We start from the raw sequence: 22,510 nt of genomic DNA on the forward strand, positions 1-22,510 counted from the left end.
CACTTGGTGTTAAACAGCTTGAAGCTCTCCTTCGACAGAGCAGGAGGGGGGGGGGCAACATCTGTGAAAAGCTAAAACCAGACCTCTGAAGAAACCCCCACAGACACTTTTACCAAGTCATGAAAATACGAGCAGACTTTCTAGTTTTAAAAAGAATAAACGACATGTTAGTTTTCAAAGTGTTCCCTGAGCCTCCTCCTCAGTGATGGATCGCCTCTGTGTGAGTTAAAACTCTAATAAATATACCTTTTATTGTCAGGGACTCAAATGAAATGAAGAAACCTGGCATGTTTGCCTACACTGATTTCGTAAGGAGAGATTACGGTGTTGCATGCTGGCGGAATTAACTTTCAAATGTGTGAAACCCTCCACACTGGCTGGTAATCTTCCTGAGCTATTATTTCCACTCTTTTCTTTCATGACAAAGTAGAGAAACGGGGGAATTGTTCATTTTCTTCTTGGGACCGGGTAAAAACTATGTTTCAAAAGGAGAAGAAGAAGAATGTGAAAGCAGGGTGGAGATTTATAAAGCTCCAGTTAGAGCAAAGATATGTTTAGGTTCAGAGTCTTTGCTGGAGGATGCTCCGGGGGGGGTTCGATGATAAATGGCGCTACAGGGATACTGCGTATAGTCTGAGCGAGGGAGAGGGAATGTTTGCTGAATCGCTAAGATGTTTGGTTAATAGCTGAGAGAAGTGCGTTTCCCTTAGGGGGGCAGATTTTGGGGTTGAATGCACTTTATGTACATGGAGGAACATGCTGAGTCTGATTGGTCACTGCAGTGCTGGCCTGCATTCACAAGATAAACAGCGTCCTGTCTTTAAGACGGTAAACATCTTTACACTGAGAGTAGCACTAAATTTTCCTTTGAGGTTGGTTATTTTTGTTTTATAGTTCTGTATGAATAGCTGTTTGGCTAAAAACATCTGTTTGATGAGCCTGAAAGCATTCAACTCATTCGCTGATTTGATAAAATCAAGTGATATTGTTCTCTGTCTTGCATTTCATAAAGTGAGAGACACAAACCTACCTGAAACTGTTGTTATACAGTAACAGCAGAAGTAAGGTGAAGCGTTTAAATACCACCATAATTACAGGTCAAATAGACATCTTACATTTTCTTAAAGGTATAGCTCGCCTCTTTTGACATGAAGCTGTGTGACATCCCATATTAGCAATATCATTTATGAACATCTTCTTACCCCCTGCTGCGTCCTGTGAGCCGAGTTCCAGCCTTGTTTTGGTGTTGACGAAAGTAGTCTGGCAATTTGGCTGGGGTTTAAAAAATAAAGCGTTTTGCTTCTAAAAACAATATGCGTTCAACAGAGTAATACATTTGCATCACAAAATCGTTCTCCAGGAAAAAGTCAGACCTCACAATCGCTTGGCGCTATTTTCTCTCCATTCGTATTACTGCGTGCTGCCGCCTGCCGACAGCCGCGCCTGTTAAGGTGTTTGCTGCTCGGAAGCAGGGGACTGCTCGGTCTGCACTTCGGTCTGCACGGTCTACACAGATGGAGGGGAGGCAAAAGCAGCTTCTTGACCACGATGATGCCATCCGTGAGGGACTTGGGGAGAGGCCCCTAAACGCAGCCTCCCACCCTCATTGCCTCATGCATGGTAAGTAACCGTGACCAGACCGCAGCTAAAGCCTCCACCTCTAATGAAGAGTCTTCCCAGGTGACACTGCCTGCCACAGAGTGTGGCAGTGGGGAGAAGTCCATGCCCTCCACCTCATCTAAACCACCAAGTAAAAAAAGCAAGAAGAAATGAAGGGATGCTGCCTTGAGGCAGATGTTTAGTTCAGTTTAATTTATATAGTGCCAAATCACAGCAAATGTCATCTCAAGGCACGTCAAAAGGTACATTACAATCCAGTTCTTTGCAATACAATTAGTCCAATTCATACAAATAAATGTACCTGGCCATGAAAACCAACAGGCTGCGTCAGAACTGGAAAGAAAGAAACTTCCCGTTGACAGGAACCTCTGGCAGTACCAGACTCATTGAGGGGTGCCACCATCTTGAACAGTTGGGGGGTGAGAGGTCAGGAAAGTGGCACCAACAACCATGGACGCACCAGGCCATGCAGGAGAAACTCAAAATCAATGACAGCCATAATGATAGATGCATAAACAGAGTAAAAACTAAGTCAAAGCTGCTGCCTGGGAGATCCCCCAGCCGTCTATAGTAGCATAATTATGGGATGTTTCAGGGTCACCTGAGCCATCCCTAACTATGAGCTTTATCAAAAAGGAAAGTTTTAAGCCTGATCTTAAAGGTAGAGAGAGTGTCTGCTTCCTGAACCCAAACTGGCTGCTGGTTCCACAGAGAGGGGCCTGATAACTGAAGGCTCTGCCTCCCAAACTGGCAGCTGGTTCCACAAGAGAGGGGCCTGATAAATGAAGGCTCTGCCTCCCAAACTGGCAGCTGGTTCCACAGAGAGGGGCCTGATAACTGAAGGCTCTGCCTCCCAAACTGGCAGCTGGTCCCACAGAGAGGGGCCTGATAACTGAAGGCTCTGCCTCCCAAACTGGCAGCTGGTTCCACAGAGAGGGGCCTGATAACTGAAGGCTCTGCCTCCCAAACTGGCAGCTGGTTCCACAAGAGAGGGGTCTGATAACTGAAGGCTCTGCCTCCCAAACTGGCAGCTGGTTCCACAAGAGAGGGGCCTGATAACTGAAGGCTCTGCCTCCCAAACTAGCAGCTGGTTCCACAAGAGAGGGGCCTGATAACTGAAGGCTCTGCCTCCCAAACTGGCAGCTGGTTCCACAGAGAGGGGCCTGATAACTGAAGGCTCTGCCTCCCAAACTGGCAGCTGGTTCCACAGAGAGGGGCCTGATAACTGAAGGCTCTGCCTCCCAAACTGTCAGCTGGTTCCACAGAGAGGGGCCTGATAACTGAAGGCTGTGCCTCCCAAACTGGCAGCTGGTTCCACAAGAGAGGAACCTGATAACTGAAGGCTCTGCCTCCCAAACTGGCAGCTGGTTCCACAGAGAGGGGCCTGATAACTGAAGGCTCTGCCTCCCATTGTGCTTTTAGAAACTCTGGGAACCTCACGTAAACTTGCAGTCTGGGAGTGAAGTGCTCTGTCCGGATATATTTTTAAGTCATGGACTTTTTATCTGTCAAAAAGTTTTCTAACGGCCAGAAAAGCCCCAGAAAAGTCTCTTTTCCCAGCTTGACGTCACAGCTGTGTACGTGCACCGTGATGTGTACGTACGTGCACGTCCTCATCGCCCCGTGGCATGATGGGAGGCCCCAGAGCATCATGGGGGGTGACATTACTGCGCATGCTCTATGGGCCGCATAACACGGAAGTAAAACAAGAAGTCAGAAACTTTTTCTGCATATGCGCTAGGCGAGCAACTCCATTGAAATCAACGGTGGCCATTTTGCAGGGCCTTATCCAGTTAATATAATACATCCATGATGGATACAAACAACAACATGGCAGAGGTGGAGAGGAATTAGTGCCGAAAAGAGGGAGCTGGAATTCCATTGTGTGGTTTTGGTTTGGATTTAAAAAGTCAGACACCGAGCAGACAACGGTAATTTGCAAAACATGCCGCCAACAAGTCGTTACTAGCAACTCGAACACGTCTAATCTGTTCTATCACTTAAAGACACGACATGAAGAACATACAGAAACAGCGTTAAGATGCAACAAACTACCTCAAAACCACAAACGAAGAAAAAAATGCACCAAACGAGCCTGAACGAATCGTTGACCAAAGGCATCCCGATGATGAGCAGTCCCACAGACACCACGAAATCACAGGCGCCATTGCCATTCACTTCATATATATATATAATTCTAAGAAAAATATGGGATATAAAATTTTGTCCATATCGCACATCACTAATTACAGCAGTTCAATCATGAAGTAACAAATGCAGGGAGCAGTTTTTCTGCATCACTCTGAGACAGGATGTTCCTGATTTAGACAACATTAAGGTGACAGAACTTTTATATGTGAGTTCTGGTCAAAAATAACTCCAAGGTTCCTCACGCTGGTTCTGAGGTCAACACAGCGCCATCAGAGTAACTGTACGGGATGCGTCGCTGTTCCAACAGAATCTAATCAAACATTTTCAAAGCACATTAAAAGTTTTTTTCCCCATCATCTTAATTGATTTCTCTTCGTTTGAACAGGTGCTGGATGCCTGAAATGTCCTTTGTGTTTTCTTGACTGAAGTATGGACTAAAGAGTAACAGCCTCAGAAATATAATCAGCCCGCTGATTTGTCTGACACGCGTTCAGTGAACGAAGAAGAGATCGTCATCAGAGGATGAAGAGCGAGAGCAAACTCAGGAAGAAGCTGAAATGAAAAAGTTGCTCTCAGAAGAGTGAGAGGAAAAAACAAGTGGAATGTTTTCAGTTGATAGTTGCCAGGCGGCGTCAGTAGTGATGAAAGGCAGCAACACTCTTTGGCTGATTAGTGCATTAATTGTTTTATAGGTGCGTTTGTCTGCAGTTAATCCTCCGTGTTTACAGCAAAAAATGGATCCTAATTAGTGCTGGGTAATCACAGCACAACACACCCTGGTTCAATCAATCAAAGAGTGGAAGAGAGATGAAACATGGCCTGACAGGCAAGCGTAGAGACTGAGAAAACTGAGAACTAAACACATTAGAGGGCTCTCTGTTCACCTTCTGAAATATTCTTCTCTTTGGTGATAAATACATCAAACTTCCAGTTAATAAAGAATCCCAGGGTGACGCCGGGGTCTTTTCACATCATTATCGCTCCAGAAAGTCTAATTTATGAAAATATTCCTCTTCTTGTTCTCTGGCTGTATTTACGTGTTCCTCCACATTCTTCCTGCAGATCCTCTGCAGCTCTGTCAGAGTGGATGTAAAGCGTCGTCGACCTTTCATCCTCAGAGCTCTCCGTATAGGTTTTAGTCTTCAGGCTCCAATACTCAAGCAGAGTCAGAGAATTGTTCTGAAGCCACTCTTTCCGTGCCATTTACTCCGGGTCGTTGCAGGGATGAAAGGCCCAGTCTCAGGTCGATGCACTCTGGAGGTTTTCTACGGGGGCTGTATTTATCTCTCCGTCCATTTGCAATGAGCAGGTGATGAGTGGTGGCTGCTGTTTTCCAGCTAAAATGTTCAGAGTTCAGCAGCAAGAATTTGACTTTAAATCAAATCAAATTTATTTATATAGCACATTTCATGTACAAAACAATTCAAAGTGCTTCACATAAAATAAAAGCATTGCAGCAGGGAGTGGAAGAAGCATTAAAACTACATAAAAGAATATAAAGAGAAACAAATAAAATGATTTAAATGAATTTAAAAACAAGCAACAGTCTAGACAAGTTAAAAGATATTTCATGCATAGACACATGAGAACAGAAATGTCTTTAACCTGGATTTAAAAACGTCTCCATTTGGTGAAAGTTTAATCTCCACTGGCAGTTTGTTCCACTTGTTTGCAGCATAACAGCTAAATGCTGCTTCTCCATGTTTAGTCTGGACTCTGGACTGGACCAGCTGACCTGAGTGCTTAGATCTGAGAGCTCTGCTGGCTTTATATTCTCTGAACAGATCACAGATGTATTTTGGGCCTAAACCGTTCTGGGATTAAATGCTGCTTCTCAAACTACAAACTAATTTCTGTTTTTCCCACAACGCATCTCATGTATTATTTTCCTCAAAAAACCTTTGACACAGCAAACTTCAAGATCATTTTCTTGTTTTAGATTTATTCTTGGCTTCACACATACTCACTTGTTGAGGTAAAGAAGTCCAGTGCTTTTGGAGAATGGCACAAAAAATGCACTATTTAACTGGCACCTTGGAAGCTGAAACAAAAGCCAGTATGTGATGCGGTCTGTGTGAGAACAGATTCATCTTCTTCTGAAGAGGCCTTCTGAAACTGTTTTAGAGTTACTGCTGGGTTCATGGTCAGATCCTTTAACACAGACTTTAATTATGCCATAAAAGCCCACAGAAATAAGTTCTAATATGCTGTTATAGGCCAACACAGCCGAGCAAAGAGGACGTAACATGTTGAGCAATTTTATCGACACTGCGATATATATCGATATTTTGTTCCCCCAAACATTGTTTCAGCCGTGAGTATCGATTTATTTATTTTTTCATTTTTTTAAAGCAAACTTTATTGAAAAGTCAGATGTTACAATTAGTGAAAACACAGAACATTAATATAATATGATACAATGCCAAGGAGTCACATGATACAAAACAGTGATAAATTAGTTCATAAAAATGTTATAAAGTGCACAGCTCTCACATTTGTTTCTGTTTGTCTGGCGGTGTTTTCCTTCCGCTTCAAAGTACAGACCACCGGTCCAATCAGCAACGATTCATGTGAAATCACACTGTCCATTTTTTTTTCTCCAGAAAATGATGTGAAGTGTATCGAATCGTATCGAATCGAATCGTTGGCTGAATATCGTGTATCGTATCGTGAGATTAGTGTATCGCTCCAGCCCTGATTCTTAAAAACACAAGTTAACACACCTGCTCTGAGTGAAGCCAACAGAAGCAAACAAAGAGCGCCACGAGTCAGCTTTAACTAAATGATTTAGGCATTTTTTTTACAGGCAGTGCAAACTGAATACCTCCATGAAGGCCGAACTTTCACGGATGAGCTACACTCCACCAATAATGAGCACAGTTTCCGGTTAAGCGTGCAGTAGCAGTGTAGCTACAACTGGTCATTTTGTAATACAAATGCTACGGACTCTACCAATAAGTACTGCTAATAATCCCTCAAATGTGAGCTGTGCAGTTATTCTAAGTCAACAAGACAAACGCACAAAGAAACAGAAGGCACAGCAGCAACGAGAGGCCGGACGCACTTTTATACCAGCAGGTGCAGGTAATCGTGTTGATTGGTGAACACCAGAGGGGTACCAGACCAATCAGGTATGCTGGTAGGCTGGATAAAGGAGCTGCAATCCGGAGTGAAGACCTGCACATATTCACTTACACAAAGGAAAAACTTATCCAGCCATGAGCAGGAAATAAGAGCTGCATGAAGTGTGACTTGTGAAACAATTTATTTAGCTAAAAGTGGACTCGAATCAAGCTTTAAACACATCTCAAGGTTTACTGAAGCAAACAGGAGCCACAGAAAAGAAATCACCTTGATTTTTTTTAATTATTTACTAAATTTATGGACGGTTGAGTGCAGATTGGGCAAAAGAAAAATGAAATCTACAGCTGTGACAGTTTGTAGATGAAAGCGAGCTCAATTAAAGACAGAACAAAGGATGCAGCCTGTCTTTAATAAAACAGACTGAATTAAAGAGAAGACCTGCACAGGCAGGTTGGACAGTGATAGAAAATCCAATGCAAATCCAAAAGGCATGAAAACTAAATGGACAACAGAACAGGTGAAGAGCGAGGTACAAACACAGGAGAATCACCATATTAAACGCATGCTGAGGATCGGGCAACTAGAAACCAAAACATAGACGATATGCAGAGCAGGTAGAGTAGCCAAAAATTGTACTCAAGTAAAAGTACTGTTACTTCAGAATAATATGACTCAAGTAAAAGTAAAAAGTAGTCATCCAAATAATTACTTGAGTAAGAGTAAAAAAGGTGAAAAAACTACTCAAGTACTGAGTAACTGTTGAGTAACGTCTGATTTATTTGTTAACACAAGCATTCAATCAGACAGACAAAAATACTAAATAATCATCTTTAGGCAAATTAGAGTTCATCCAATTGATAAAATAAATTAAAATGAATGAATTAATTACAAAATAGCTTATATTAAAATAATCCAGGTAAATTCAAGTACTTCAATAAAAAATAAAAGAGACTTAGGAAATGTTTAAAACATATGTAACCCATATGTAACCTAAAAAAACAAACATTCACCTATCCATGGGGGAAAAAACGAGTTTAGGAAACTTAGCGCTACATGTTTCCTCAAGTTAGATGTTGAGTTTCTGCTGAAATGTGAGTTTGTTTTGGTTGACACAGAAGACACATAATGTAGCTGCTGTTTCTCACTCTTTGTAAGGTAAACATGCTTTCAGTATGAGGCCTCGTCTGCGTCTTCATTTCCCACCGTTGATTCTGACATTTTTCATCTGTTTCTTTGTTTGTTTGCTACGACTGCTAATGCTAAAGCTAACCCGTCCCGCCGCTGAGATCGAGTATGGTCACGTGACCAGACTGCACGGCTACGTCTGATTGGTGGAACACAGTCAGGTGGTAGAGCCTTTGGCGGAAGTCTCTCTCTCTGTCAGAATAAAACATTAAAATGAGGCGTACGCGGGGGGATAAAAATAATGAGGCATAGAATACCAAAGAGGTAAGAAGAAAAGTAACCAGCTCATTGTAGCCTAATGTAGCGGAGTAAGAGGACAGTTTCTGCTGCACACATCTACTCAAGTAAAAGTAAAAAGTATAGTGATTTAAAACTACTCCTAGAAGTATCATTTTTTCAAAAACTTACTCAAGTAAATGTAACTCGTTACTACCCACCTCTGATGATTTGGATGTATGACCAACACAAAGCAGGTGCGTCACAGTCGGTAACCGAGGCCAGGTGAGCAAGGAAGCCAAACTAAACCAACGCACAAAGAAATAAGAAGGGAAGTAAACGCAACTAAGGTGCAGAAGGAAAACTGATTTTAAGGAAGAATGGAATAATAAACGTGGAAATTCAAAGGGAAGGATTAATACTAAAGGTAAGAAGTAAAGAATAAAACAAACACACAATACGCTTTATTTTACATACAATATTTTGTATTGCCAACTTAATGTCAACTTGTTGATATACGCAGGCCTGCAGCATGTAAAGTTGTGAGTAGATTTCTCTGGTCTGAGAGTAAGATGCTGCTTCTTGTGGAGGAGTTTAAGGGGTCACGATGTAGAATAGAGCATAAATTTGACAGGCAGTGTGAAAAAACAAGACAACAGGGTCATTTTACATCATGTTAAAAGCTGTTAATTAGATATTGAAAGTCAGGCTTGTTGTAATGGGGAACTATAACCTATAGGCCTGTAGAAATAAAGTAAGGTGAGATAATATAATAGGCAGATAAACTATCGGTCACATTCTGTAGCAACACGATGATTCTGATAGCGTTCAGTAAATCAGACAGTTAGCCACACTTTAGCCACAAGGTTTCTCACAGAACTCACAGTCACCGTCCATCTGTAATGAGTTTTTCAGCCATTTAAACATTGAAAACAATAACAACAAGATTCAAACGCAACAAAACTGAGCCACGGCTCACATCACCATGAATTTAAGACTTCCGCGAGTCTTCGCAGGAACCAGCATAAAACTGACCAAAGTCAAAGTCCCCTGTTGAAGCGACGATAAAGATCAAGTTTAATAAAGATAAATAAATAGATTTTGATGGTATTTTACATGTAAAGTCAGTCTATTTCTTATGATTTAGAAAATATAGAATAATCTGTAAAACAAAAGAAAGAAACTCTAAAATAAGCAGGTTTGAGGCTCTCTGCTTACACCGTTTTTCCACACTGTCCCAAGGAATCTGCGTTGGGGGTCGTTCTTTTGTCTTCTACGAGCTTTTTGAGAGCTCCATTCCTCCCGGCTGTCAGAGAAGAGTTTGTTGTAGAGACACCAATGGAAGATACCAATTTACAGTGTTTTAGAGACGAGTTGATCCACACTGAGCCCTGAACATCAGCCTCTGTGCTCATTGTCATAGCAGCCGGTGAACTCTGCTGGAGGGCCACGCAACTTTGTTTCTGAAGAAATTCGCTGATGTTAATGATGGTGGTGGAGGGCGCTCTCTAACATGACATGTTCAACGGGGTTGTAAAGGCCATTGCACAGAATTGACATCATTTTCACACTCATTAAACTGTTCAGTGAGCCTTTGTGTCTGGCAGTGAAGCGTCTCACATTTCTACAGCCAACTATTCATGCTTGGGGGGGGGTTAAAAATGGAGCAACTTTGTGCTTCTGCTTTTAATTTCTCCTCTTAAAGGCATTTCCACAGAACTCAAGATCTACACCGATTTATAAATGAATCAGTCAATTAGTCATTAATTTATGTAATGTCTTTGATACATCTTAGGCTCATTTTATAGCAAATTATTCAGTGTTTTTTAGATGTTTCAGATGGATAAAAAGTCTCTTACGTGTAAATTTCTTCTCGTTCTAATCGTAGTTTGATCATCATCATTGGTCAAGGTCTGCAAAACATAAAAATTGTCTTTCTAATAATGTCAGCATGACACAACCATTTGCCTGATGGAGACTCTGTGGGTTGAAATGTCTCTTAAAAAGCAAATAAATAACCAGGAGCTGTATTTCATTCTGCTTTTCTGCTTAATTGACTCTCTTGTCCTGCTCTTCAGCCAAACATTGGGCAGGATGTGCACTCACTATATTTTTTAGCCGCTTTACTTTCAACTTTTAAATTCAGGCAATACAAAAAAAAAAAAAAAAAAGTGAAATAAAAACTGAATTTATGGTTTAAAAAAAAAGAAGAACGAAGGGGTACAGTGTAATGAAAGTTGTTTTAAAAAGTACAAATCTGTGAATTGAATGCACTGCTGAACAGGAAAATCTTATTTTCTGGGAGTTTGTTCCTTATATATGCGCCATATAAACTGAAAACTCTCACAGTCTATGTATTTTTCTGTTTGTTTTCAGTTTTTTGACATTTCCCTGACCTTTTTCCTCAGTTCCCTCCTGCCTGGTCCTCAGCTCCACTCCCTTCACCTGTGTTCAGTTATACTCAGCTGCTGTCATTCCTTTATCACTCTCCCCACAGTATTTAAACTCCCGGTTTTAGTCACTTTTTGTCGGATCCTCGTCCTAGTTTCATCCATGGTTTCCCGGCGGCACTTCTTGTTCCAGCTCCTGTGTATTGTTACAGTTTGGTTTGTTATTTCTTAGGTTTCTGTTGATTATTCAAGATTAGTTTATGGGGTTCCAGTTTTGTTTCTCTCTCAATAAACTGAGTTTAGTTTCCGTTACTTCCTGCATGCTCCGTGTCTGCATTTGGGTTCGTCTTCCTCGCCTCCACCACCAAACTGTGACAAATTGACTCTCTTGTCCTGCTCTTCAGCCAAACATTGGGCAGGATGTGCACTCACTATATTTTAGCTGCTTTACTTTCAACTTTTAAATTCATGCAATACAAAAAAAAAAAAAGTGCAATTCAAAGTGCTTTAAATGGAACATAAAAGAATGAAAAACTGAATTTACGATAAATAAAAAAGTACAACAGTGTAAAAATCTGTTAATTGAATGCACTGGTGAACAGGAAAACCTCATGTATGCTCCATATAAACTGAAAACAGCTTCATCATGTTTAATTCTAACTCTGAGGACAGAAAGTGAACCTGTTCCTGAAGACCTGCAGATCTTAAAGGTTCACAACGAACCAGAAGATCTGAGATTAAACTATTAAAAGCTTTATAAACCAACAGCAGAATCTTAAAATCTAATCTTTAATGGACAGGAAACCAGTGTAGAGACCTCAGGACGACAGAGATATGATCCACTTTTCAGCTGACTGATTGTCTCTTAGGCAGACCAGGAAACACTCTGTTACAGTCATCAAGCCTTCTGAAGATAAATGCATGGAGCGGCTTTTCTAAATCACTCCGACACATTCGTCCTTCATGCCTTGAAATATTCTCCAGGTGTTACTCGGCTGACTTAATGGTTGTTGAAGTTCAGTTCTGAGTACTTACTCCATAATAAAACCGTTTAACCCAAGGAAATTCCAGACCATCGAGTCGTTTATTTGTTTGAGGCACTTAATGAGCATTTAGACAGGATTATAATCCCCTGGTAATATGGTTTATATGCATAATCTGAGCCATTTGGTGCATGCAAATGTTAAAGGGGCCCCAGAATTGAACCCTGAGGAACTCCACATGCAATCTTTGTCTTTTAAGTGGGATTTAAACCCATTTTCCAGTCTGTGGATTCGACTGCATGAAATGTGGCATCATTTCTTTAAGAAATCTCTTAGAAATGCATGGATGGGGAAACTGGCATTAGTAGTAGCTCAGCAGTTAGAGTAGGTCATCCAACCGGAAGGCTGGCGGTTCGATTCCCACTCTCGCCGGTCAAATGCGGAGGAGGAGAAATTTCGTGTGATTACATGACAAGAAAGTAATCTTAATCTTAATTAAAGAGTAATGAAGAATCACGTACCACTGATCAGCCACAAAGATGGAGGGAGCAGTCTTAAAGCTGATGGTGGGAGGAGGACAAACGGGTCAGGGAGCGTCTGAGTAACATGAAGCCCTTTCAGACCAAACAGTTCTTGGGGGAAAAACGACCTCACAACAGAATCATGATGCAGCTTTTCTCGGGTTATTGAATACATTTTGAACTGTGATCACTCTGTCTCTCGCCATGACATTTGAAACTGTTGACATCTGTGACAGATTTCTCTGCTTCCACACAAACTACAAACTTACCCTTTAAGGCTTACACATTCTTATTCTTATGGGTCACAGCCTGCCATTTCACAATTTTTCCTCTTGAACTGTGACACAGCTGCATTTTCAACAAATATTTTCTGGTTTGACAAACTTGTACTACGAACCTTTGATGGCGCTCGGGGATCAACCCTCAGTTATGGGACTCGAGGCTCCGTAAAGATCTACATGCATTTAAGGACTGGAGTGAAATGATTCACTTATTGGCTGGATAAACCCTGGTCTGCACTGTCAGTTCATTGTCTTTAGGGGTTAATATGGTGAACTGTTGTCATACATCTCTGTAGATGAGAGACCGTTGAGTCAGACCGTTGATTGTACAGTGCTTCCAAAGTATATCATCACTGTAGCTGCTGTGCTCCTGAGAATGCTCAAAGCTTTAGAACGGGTTTAACAGCACCACCCTTATCTTTACTTGAGACTACAGAAAGTTTTAAAAGAAAGCAAATGGAAATTGAGTTCTAGACAGATAAGAACCTTTTCAATTTCATCAATCTCACTGGCCAAAGGCCGACTCTGGTCAAGCTTTAGACACGGCTCCAGTTTTACTGAAGCAAACAGGATGCAAATAGCGAAAAAGAGACACCTCTGCGTATATAAAACCAGGAGCAGGTTTTCTTTTGTAATGGTGGGTTTGAATAACAAGTCTCTGAAACTCTCTCTCAGATTCCCATCTGTTAATCGGTTACTTTTAGAAAACGGCTGCAGTTATTTTCAGTCGACACTGACATGCTGGCTACATGTAACTAGGGAAGCACCGATCCGCTTTTTTCACCTCCGATACAACATCTGAGGTTTAGTATCGGCCGATACCGAATTCAATGAGAGTTAACCGAATTATGGTAACAAACGGTGAGTTTCATTGTGTGGAAAACACTGGGATCATTCTTTTGTGCAAGGCAACGTCAGACTTGACTTAACCATTTCTTTCCTATTTAAAAAAAAAACAAATAAAAAGATATAAATGTACTGAATTACTTATTTATTTAATAATTGTGCACCAGTAAAACAATCCTAACCATAAAAATATAACAAGTGTAACTGGTTCATACCAGTTAGGGATTCAAAATCCAATGTAAAACTAAATATTAGATGATAAAGGAGCTGAAATTGAGAAATAAACAATAGCTTCACTAGCTTGGTTGGTAGACATTCAAAATAAATAGCAATCAGCTCTTTAGTGCAAATGGGAATTAAACATCCATTACAGAAGCAGCTGAACAAAAGAATAGCTTCTCTAGCTGGGTAAAAATAAAAAAATGTTAAAAAAAAATCGGATATCCAAATATCGGATATCGGTGCATCCCTACATGTAACCGTAAACAGCTTCTCTGTCCAGTGTTGTGTTCCAGATTGGTGTGAAAATGGCACCTGTGACCTTCATCCTTCCTCTTCTTTCAGTCCGGCTGACTTTCAGTGCGTTTCGGTCTCAATCAGACCCCAGAGGCTGATTGGAAAGTTTTTAAAAGGAATCTATATATGTATGTATATGTGTGCTTTAATTATTAATTTTTTTATTTTGATAGAAACAACACTTCATCTTACATCTCCATGACAACGGACGTAAGTCGGCCTCGTTGATTGGCCGCTGGTGCTGGCTCGGCCGCTGGGCTCCTCTCATCTCTTTTTCTCTCATGTGCACGTCTTTTAACTCTGACTGCTGAAAAAGTGATTCAACCAAATCAAAAAGATAATCATCCACTGTGGATCTATGCGCAGCACAGAAGTACGAGCGTGCACGGATTTAAAAAAAGTCTGCACAGCATTACTTTGTGAAAGCAGAGAATAGAGTCCACGCTCGCTGTGATGGTTTCCAAGAGTCTATTGACCCTGAGATAAGCACTTTGTTTTTTGTGCACAAGATGGAAAATGACATACCGGCATGAAATGTGACTGCTCTTCAATCTTTTTAATTAAAGATATGATCCTGGTCTCTTTTGAAAGGGAACTCGTTGACCCGAGCGTGAATGCTCATTCTCCATCTTTCGGTATAAGAGTGATATTATAAAGTTGATGCGTGAGCGCAGAGCTGATGATGTTTGAGGGTAGTTTGCGGAGGCTGACATCAAAAGAAGGCTAACATCCTTCAGATGGGTTGATCTGGTCTCACCTGTGGTTGCTGCTGTTATTAGAAAATGTGTTTTAGTCAGCAGCATCAGCATCAAAACAGATAAAACAAAGCGACCAAACTTCAACTTGTGCTTTCCAGACTCTCATTGAAAACAATCCAGTCGTTCCAATCACTGTGACCTCCCCTGCCTGACATTCTGTTGGTCCCTGATGTGCTGCCAAAACAGCTCCGATGCAACCTGGCAGGGACTCAACGAGCATGGAATCCTTCCCATTGCTGGCTGCTATTCAATCAGTAAAACACATTACATACAATCAAATTGTACACTGAGTGGAATCTTATTAAAGGCAGAGGATAACAGGTACACAGTGAAGAGGAAGCAGGAATGAATAACAAAAACAAGCCTTTTTTATCTAGTAATGGCTGTAATTATTCAATGTTATATTATCATTATAATACAGGAAAGAGGCTGCCAGGAAAGAGATGCTTCAACTCATGTTTCCATTGCAGATCCAATCTGAACTCTATCCACTGTTCTGTTAACATGCAAAGGTGCAGGAACTCTTAGACAACATTTCTGTGACTGTGAAGGCTACGTGAAGCATGTAGCTTTCGTGGTGAAGATGGCTTCTTCAGAGCATCAGACGTTTGCTAAAAAGCATCTAAAGTTGCATTTTGGAAACAAGACTGACGTCTAAATTAGATTAAATGCTATATTTGGAGAAAAAAGAGAGAAGAATTTCATGAAAATAATACCTCAAAATGTGTTTAAAGGGATAGTTCGCCTCTTTTGACATGAAGCTGTGACATCCCATACTAGCAATATCATTTCTGAACATCTTCTTACCCCCTGCTGCGTCCTGTGAGCAGAGTTCCAGCCTCGTTTTGGTGTTGATGAAGGTAGTCCGGCTAGTTGGCTAGGGTTTAAAAAATAAAGCGTTTTGCTTCTAAAAATAATATGCGTTCAACAGAGTAATACATTTGCATCACAAAATCGTTCTCCAGGAAAAAGTCAGATCTTACATCCTATTTTCTCTCCCTTCGTATCACTGCCTGCTGCCGACAGCCGCGCCTGTTACGGTGTTTGCTGTCGGTCTGCACTTCGGTCTGCACGGTCTACACAGCACGCAGTGATACAAAGGGAGAGAAAATACGGCCAAGCGATTGTGAGGTCTGACTTTTTCCTGGAGAACGATTTTGTGATGTAAATGTATTACTCTTTTGAACGCAAATTGTTTTGTAGTTGATGACTGCCTTCGTCAACACCAAAACGAGGCTGGAACTCTGCTCACAGGATGCAGCAGGGGGTAAGAAGATGTTCATAAATGATGTTGCTGATATCGGATTGTGACGGACGTGTACGTTGATGGCTAGTTTCCTTCTCACTGACTATGTGCTCCGGTTAGAGAACAGCTGCGACTTCAGGTGATATTGAGAGTTTTATTGATATTCAGGCATCAAATTAGATTCCAAATACATATCCAATGTATTGTGGTAAATGAATTACAGTTCGTGTGTCTGTGTGTGGTTTCTGTAAAATAGACATATACAGAAAGTAATTAGGAACTGTACAAGCAAATTCTGCATTGTACTAACGTATGCAGAATATACAGCAGTAATATCACACATAAAGTTACATTAACAATATATACACGGTAATATAATTGCACCAAGTAACACTAATGTGAGAAGAAACCAAGTTACTGCAAAGTAGGAAGTAACATCAGGATAATATAAGTGATAAATAGGCACTTATAGGGTTAACAAAGAGAAAAGTAAGTGCAGTACACTTAAGTGACCAAAAGATGGCGCTTTAAGACCACAAATGGCAGAAACGGTATTTGCCGTCAGAAAGTCTAGCATGACGGCTGTTCACGTGAACAATGCATGCTACCATAGACACGGCGACGCAACACTTAGAAGCTAAATATAATGCCTCAAACATTCACAGAACAGAGAATAACGCTACAGGCCGAAAATACTATCAAAGCACTCCCAAACCCGACTGTTCATGTAATTCTAACCAAAGAAATAAGCATTTAACAAGCTATTTAGAAATAGACATTTCCTCGTAGAAATGTATTGGATCTCGTGGTAAACTCGAAGTTACACGGTGACCGAACTAAACAGCATGTAATAAACACAAACAGATGAAATACAACATAAATACAGATATAAAAGATGTACTTACATTGTCATCAACGCACACGTACACACAAAGAATAGAACATTTCAACACGATGCTGGAGCAAAACTGCAGGTGTCTGCCAGCCAAGCGCACTGAAAGTTAAAGTTCTGCATGCAAGCAAGTGCGTGGTACGTCACCGCTGACGTCACAACGCTGACTCCGGCAGGGAGTTTTCCACAGCCGCCCCCGGATTCGTGGAGCGAATACGTAGACTAGGAAAGTCTCTGCTGGATTAGCGTGTACTGGGCTCTCCGTCGTCGGGCATCTCCGGCAGCTCGACCAGCTTGGCTACGGGACGGGTGTAGAGGTTACCCTTGATGTCCACCTCTGCAGCTCGTACCTTGCCGTCGTCGCTAGGAATGATGCGGGTAATGCGCCCAACAGGCCACAGCGCTCTCGGGAGCCGAGGGTCGAGCACCATGACAACAGTGCCCACTACTAGATCTGGTGTAGGAGTTCTCCACTTCTGGCGGGGCTGTAGCCCAGGTAGGTACTTGCTGGTGAAGTGACCCCAGAAGTGGTCGGCAAGCACCTGACTGTGTCGCCATCTGCGTCGGCCCAGCAGGTCACTGGAGCCATAGACTGCCTGGGGTAGCGAAGCATCTCGCCGCCCCATGAGGAGGAGATTAGGGGTAATCGGGTCAGGATCGGCCAAGTCAGAGGATGTGTAGCCGAGGGGCTTAGAATTGAGGATGCCCTCAACTTCAATGAGCACAGTCATTAGGGCTTCCTCTGGGAGGACTTGGTCCTTCAGGATGGTCTGGAGAGAGGCCTTCACCGATTTAATCTCCCTCTCCCACACTCCCCCAAAGTGTGGAGCGAGAGGGGGGTTGAATTTGAACAGGATGCACTGTTTGGCCAGCAGTTCCTTGAGTGATGGTTCAAGTGCTTCAAAAGCTTGCTGGAGCTCCTTCTCGCCTCCACGGAAATTGGTACCTCTGTCGCAGAGTATCTCGTAGGGCTTGCCCCGGCGCGCTATGAAGCGGCGGAGAGCAAGGAGAAAGGAGTCTGTGTCCATACTTGGCATCAGGTCGAGATGGACGCAGCGGGACGTGAGACATTTGAAGATGATGCCCCAACGCTTCTCTTGCCGCCGTCCTATCTTGACAGTGTACGGGCCGAAGCAGTCCACTCCGGTGGACCAGAATGGAGGCTTGTTCAGTCGGAGGCGTGCAGCAGGTAGGTCGGCCATCTTGGGGATCGTAGGTTTGCTTCGCCATCTGCGACACTCAACACAATGTCGCTGGTGCTTCCTGATGGCTTGGCGGCCTCTGAGGATCCAATATGACCTCCTGATTTCCGCAAAGACTCTCTCCGGACCGGCGTGCAGGAGACGGTCGTCGTAGTCCTTCACCAGGAGCTGCGTGATGTGATGATCTGGTGCAAGGACAATGGGGTGAATGGAGTCTTCAGGTAGATCATCAGTTTTGCGTAGGCGACCTCCCACTCTGATGAGACCCACATTGTGGTCGTACTCTGGTGAGAGTGATATGAGGCGGCTACTAGGTCGGAGAGGGCGGTCCCGCTGCAGGGCGCCGAGTTCCTCAGGGAAATTGTCAGCTTGCGCTCGCTTCAGGATAGCTAATTCTGTGTCTATGCGAGCTGAAGCAGACATGGGGGCTGCGGCCGCCCCGTGTTGGGACCGGTAAGTGGCGTCCACTAGGTCAGACCAGGTCTCATACTGCAGTGGATCGGGGCAGGTGTCAGTGACTGTAAGCTGGCCACAGAAGATGGATTTCCTGAGCTCGCCTGTATCTTCCACTCTCGCCGCTAAGTTCTCCGGCCAATTGCTAGGGGGTTCATACAGGAAGGCAGGTCCGTTGTTCCAACGGTTCGGTTGAGCTAGCTGATGAAGTGACTTCCCCCGAGTGATGTCATCAGCCGGGTTCTTGTCAGAGGGAACGTACCTCCAGTCACTAGAATCGGTGTGCTCCTGGATTTCTGCTATGCGAATTCCGACGAATACCTTGTACTGAGCTGAATCAGACTGGATCCAACTCAGCACTGTGGTGGAGTCTGACCACATGACTGTGTGCCTCATGGTTAGGGTGAGCTCAGAGTGTAGCAGTTTGACAAGTTGAGCTCCGGTCAACGCAGCGCTGAGCTCCAGACGGGGCATAGAGAGCTGCTTCCGTGGTGCGACCCGGGATCGTGCCATAACAAACGACACATGGGGTTGTCCTTCTGCATCTTCCATACGAAGGTAGGCAACGGATCCGTATGCCCTTTCCGAGGCGTCGCAGAAGACATGTAGGTCAACATTGGAAGGGTCAGCGCTCATGTTGACTGGCATGTAGCAGCGGGGCATGCTGACGTGCTGAAGGTGGGGAAGTTCACTCTCCCAAGTCTGCCACACTGAGAGGAGTTCTCCGGTGATAGGCTCATCCCACTGTTGCTCGTGCCTCCAGAGGGCTTGGATCAGGACCTTGGCACGAGTGGTATAGGGAATAATGTACCCTAGTGGGTCGTACTGAGACGCCAAGACCCTGTACACATTTCTCAGTGTGGGCTCAGATGCTGCTGATTGTCGGTGCTTGTAGCCAAGCGTATCCGAGGGGCAGTGCCACCGTAGACCTAGGGTGGATTCCTGAGGATCAGCTCTCTCTGCAGTTAGCCACAATTCACAGCCTTCAGACCTTGCCTCTGACGGGAGATGGGCGATGACCTCTGGTCGGTTGCTTGCCCACTGCCTCATGTCGAATCCACCAGCAGCGAGCAGTACTCTCATATCATCAATCAGCTGTCTGGCCTGTGTTGGAGTGCGGAGAGACTGGAGGCAGTTATCTACGTAGAAGGCGTTGTAGACTGAGTTCAGGACCTCTCCGTTGCTGGCACTGTTGGTCTTAACGTGCTGTTGCAGTGCGTATATAGCACAGCACGGGCTGCAGGCAGTACCGAAGGGCAGAACACGCCATTCGTAGATGTCCGGACTGCGCTCCTTCTCCATGTCACGCCACAGGAAGCGAAGGAGTGATTGGTCTTCAGGGAGTAACCGGAGTTGGTGGAACATCCCACGAATGTCTCCGCTGATAGCTACTGGGTACTCCCTGAACCGGAGGAGCACGCTGAGCAGTGAGGCTCCAAGGTTGGGTCCAGGAAGTAGGGTGTCGTTGAGAGCAGTCTGCTGGTACTTAAACGAACAGTTGAACACCACTCTGGACTTCCCGTTGTGGTGAACGATGTGGTGCGGGATGTACCAGGACTCCTCTGACTGGCTTGCTTCGTCGCTGCTGATCTTGACGACATACCCAGCTCTCTCCAGTTTGTGTATCTCTTCGTTGTAGACCTTTGCCAAACCTGGGTTGCTGGTTAAGCGTCGCTCAGTAGCGCGTAGCAAAGGCATCACCGCTGATGGAGGTGCATGTAGTTTAGGAGCTGCTGGTTTGCGGAGTAGAGGTGTAGCGTAGCGGGCTATGCCATCTACTGTGACACGGACAGTTCGCTGGTCCAGTGTGGTGACAGCTAGCTGATCTTGCTTCGAGCGTGTTGCCTCCTTCTCAGACCGAAACGGCAGGGTGTCTACTTGCCACAGCATCTCAACATGTCGGTGTAGGTCTTGATTAGGTGACTGGAACGCTGCATGAAGACATGACGTCTCCGTGGAGGGGTTTTGCAAGAAGTTGGTCGGTCCCTGTATGGTCCATCCCAGCAGGGTACATACAGCGATTGGACTGCCTTGAGGTCCTCTCAGTACTGGACATACAGGAGTGATCAGATGTGGATGATCGGAGCCGATGAGGAGTAAAGGCTGGACTACACTGAAGCCTCGCACCGGAACCCCACGGAGATAGTCAAACCTCTTCTTGAGCATCTCGGCAGGGCAGGACTGCTCTGCGAGACTGAGCTCTTCTGCAGTAAAGGCATGACTGATAGCGTATTTCACCTGAGTGTTGTTAGGATTGCATACCTCAAATGACACTGATGCTCCATTAAGTTTCACCACATCTTGTCTGATGGTGCGGAGTGACAGAATTTCATCCTCCCTATGCAAACCAAGACGCCTGGTAGCATCAGGAAGGAGAATGGTTCTTTCGGAGCCGTCATCCAGTATGGCATAAGTGTCCAGCGTCTTGTCTCCGCTGTGTAGCTGAATAGGAACAACCTTCACCATGACACGACTGGAGTGACTGGACTGGCTTACATACACCATGTTGGAAGATGCAGTAACCGTGAAGAGGCTCTGACAGACTTTGGTGGCCACTTCATGCAGGACAAGAAGGTGTTGCTCATTGCAGGTGGAGCATAGCTTCTTTAAGGTGCAGCTCTCCGGCTTATGTCCACGCCCACATCGCCAGCATTTACTCTTTTCCTTGATCCAAGCACCTTTCTCAGCTGTGCTGAGTTTGGCAAACTCTGTACAAGCACTGAGGTAGTGTTCTTGGTTGGAGCAGTAGGGGCAATAGGGCTTAAAGCGCTCTCTCTTCTTGGAGACCTGGCTGGGGTTTGAGCTGAATGGAGAGGTGGCAGAACTTTGTGGTGGCTCGGAGCTCTCAGGCTGGTTAGTCACATAGATAATGGCGGACTTAGACTGCTGGGGCTTGGTAGTCTTGTACTTGCGCTCAGGCTGAGTGACTTCAGGTTTAGAGGCTTCCGTAGCACGTCTTGCCACCTGTATGGCTTGCGCCTTGCGTTCCAGCCAATCTGCAAAATCAGGGAGCGTATATGTCCGATCACTGCCACTGCGGATGATTCCCTTTGATATGCAATGCTCAGCAAAGCGGTCTCTGTATGAGGCAGGTAGCTTGCTTAGCAGTGTGTCCACATGAGAGCCACATCTCAGCTCAGCTCGAGAGGAACCATCGATAGTGCTTAGCAGGCCCACTAGCGTGCTGACGGCGGATGAGAAGTCCTCAAAGGCCTGTGCGTCACCTGGCTTGATAGGGGGAGAGTTCAGAATAGCCTTCAGCTCTCCTTGGACGAGCTGGCGCGGCTGACCGTAGCGCTGTTCAAGGGCGTGCATTGCGCTAGTGTATGGCTTTGGGTCGTTGACATACCTCTTGGCAACCTGATAGGCGTTTGGTAGTTTGAGGAGGTCGATAAGTACTTGGTACTTATAGTCCTCAGTTAGGTGCTTATGTGGACCTAGCACACTGTCCAGTCCTTTCTTCATCATAATGAAGTCACTCTCTTTTCCAGTGCTAAACGGGGTAAGCTTGGGCTTTGGGATGCCGTAGGAAGAGGCTATGGCCATTTCCAGGATGCCAGGAGCTGTTGGCCCCGGTGGTGGGACAGGTTGCCTGTAGGGTGCTGGCGGTGGCATCGCAGGCATGTACGTGGCTGGCGGGAGTGATGGATAATAGGGGTAGTACCCTCCAGATGGGTAAACTGTAGGAGGATAGGCAGGGTACTGAGGATAGGACTGGTATTGTATTGGAGGAGGATGACTACTCGGTTGGACAGGAAGTGGATGGTTGACGGACTGTGCTGGCGGAGCCTGAGGCATAATGGGCTGTGGCGCAGACCGTGGCGGCTGTCCATCCTGTCGATGAGGAGTATGGAGTACAGAGTTGGGGTTGGAGATCCATCCATCATCCGTAGGCACTTGCTGGTAGACTGGCTGGCCAAGCGTGGCTTGGTGTTGTGCATGGGGATCTCCAGTCTGAAGCAGAAGGCTGGGCTGTCGTGACGGGGAGCCATGCTGTGACACTGTCTGCGGTAGGGGCTCTTCGCCAGCTGCAGTACTGTAGCGTGCGGGGCTGTGCACTGGTGTTGACCTAGGGCTGCCATCGAGGCTGTCCAGGGTTAGCCTTGGCAAGCTAGTGTACTGTGGAGGATAGTGATGGTAAGATGGAGGATAGTATGGCGGATTCG

Source organism: Odontesthes bonariensis, chromosome 13, assembly GCF_027942865.1.
Source record: "Odontesthes bonariensis isolate fOdoBon6 chromosome 13, fOdoBon6.hap1, whole genome shotgun sequence".
Classification (NCBI taxonomy): Eukaryota; Metazoa; Chordata; class Actinopteri; order Atheriniformes; family Atherinopsidae; genus Odontesthes; species Odontesthes bonariensis.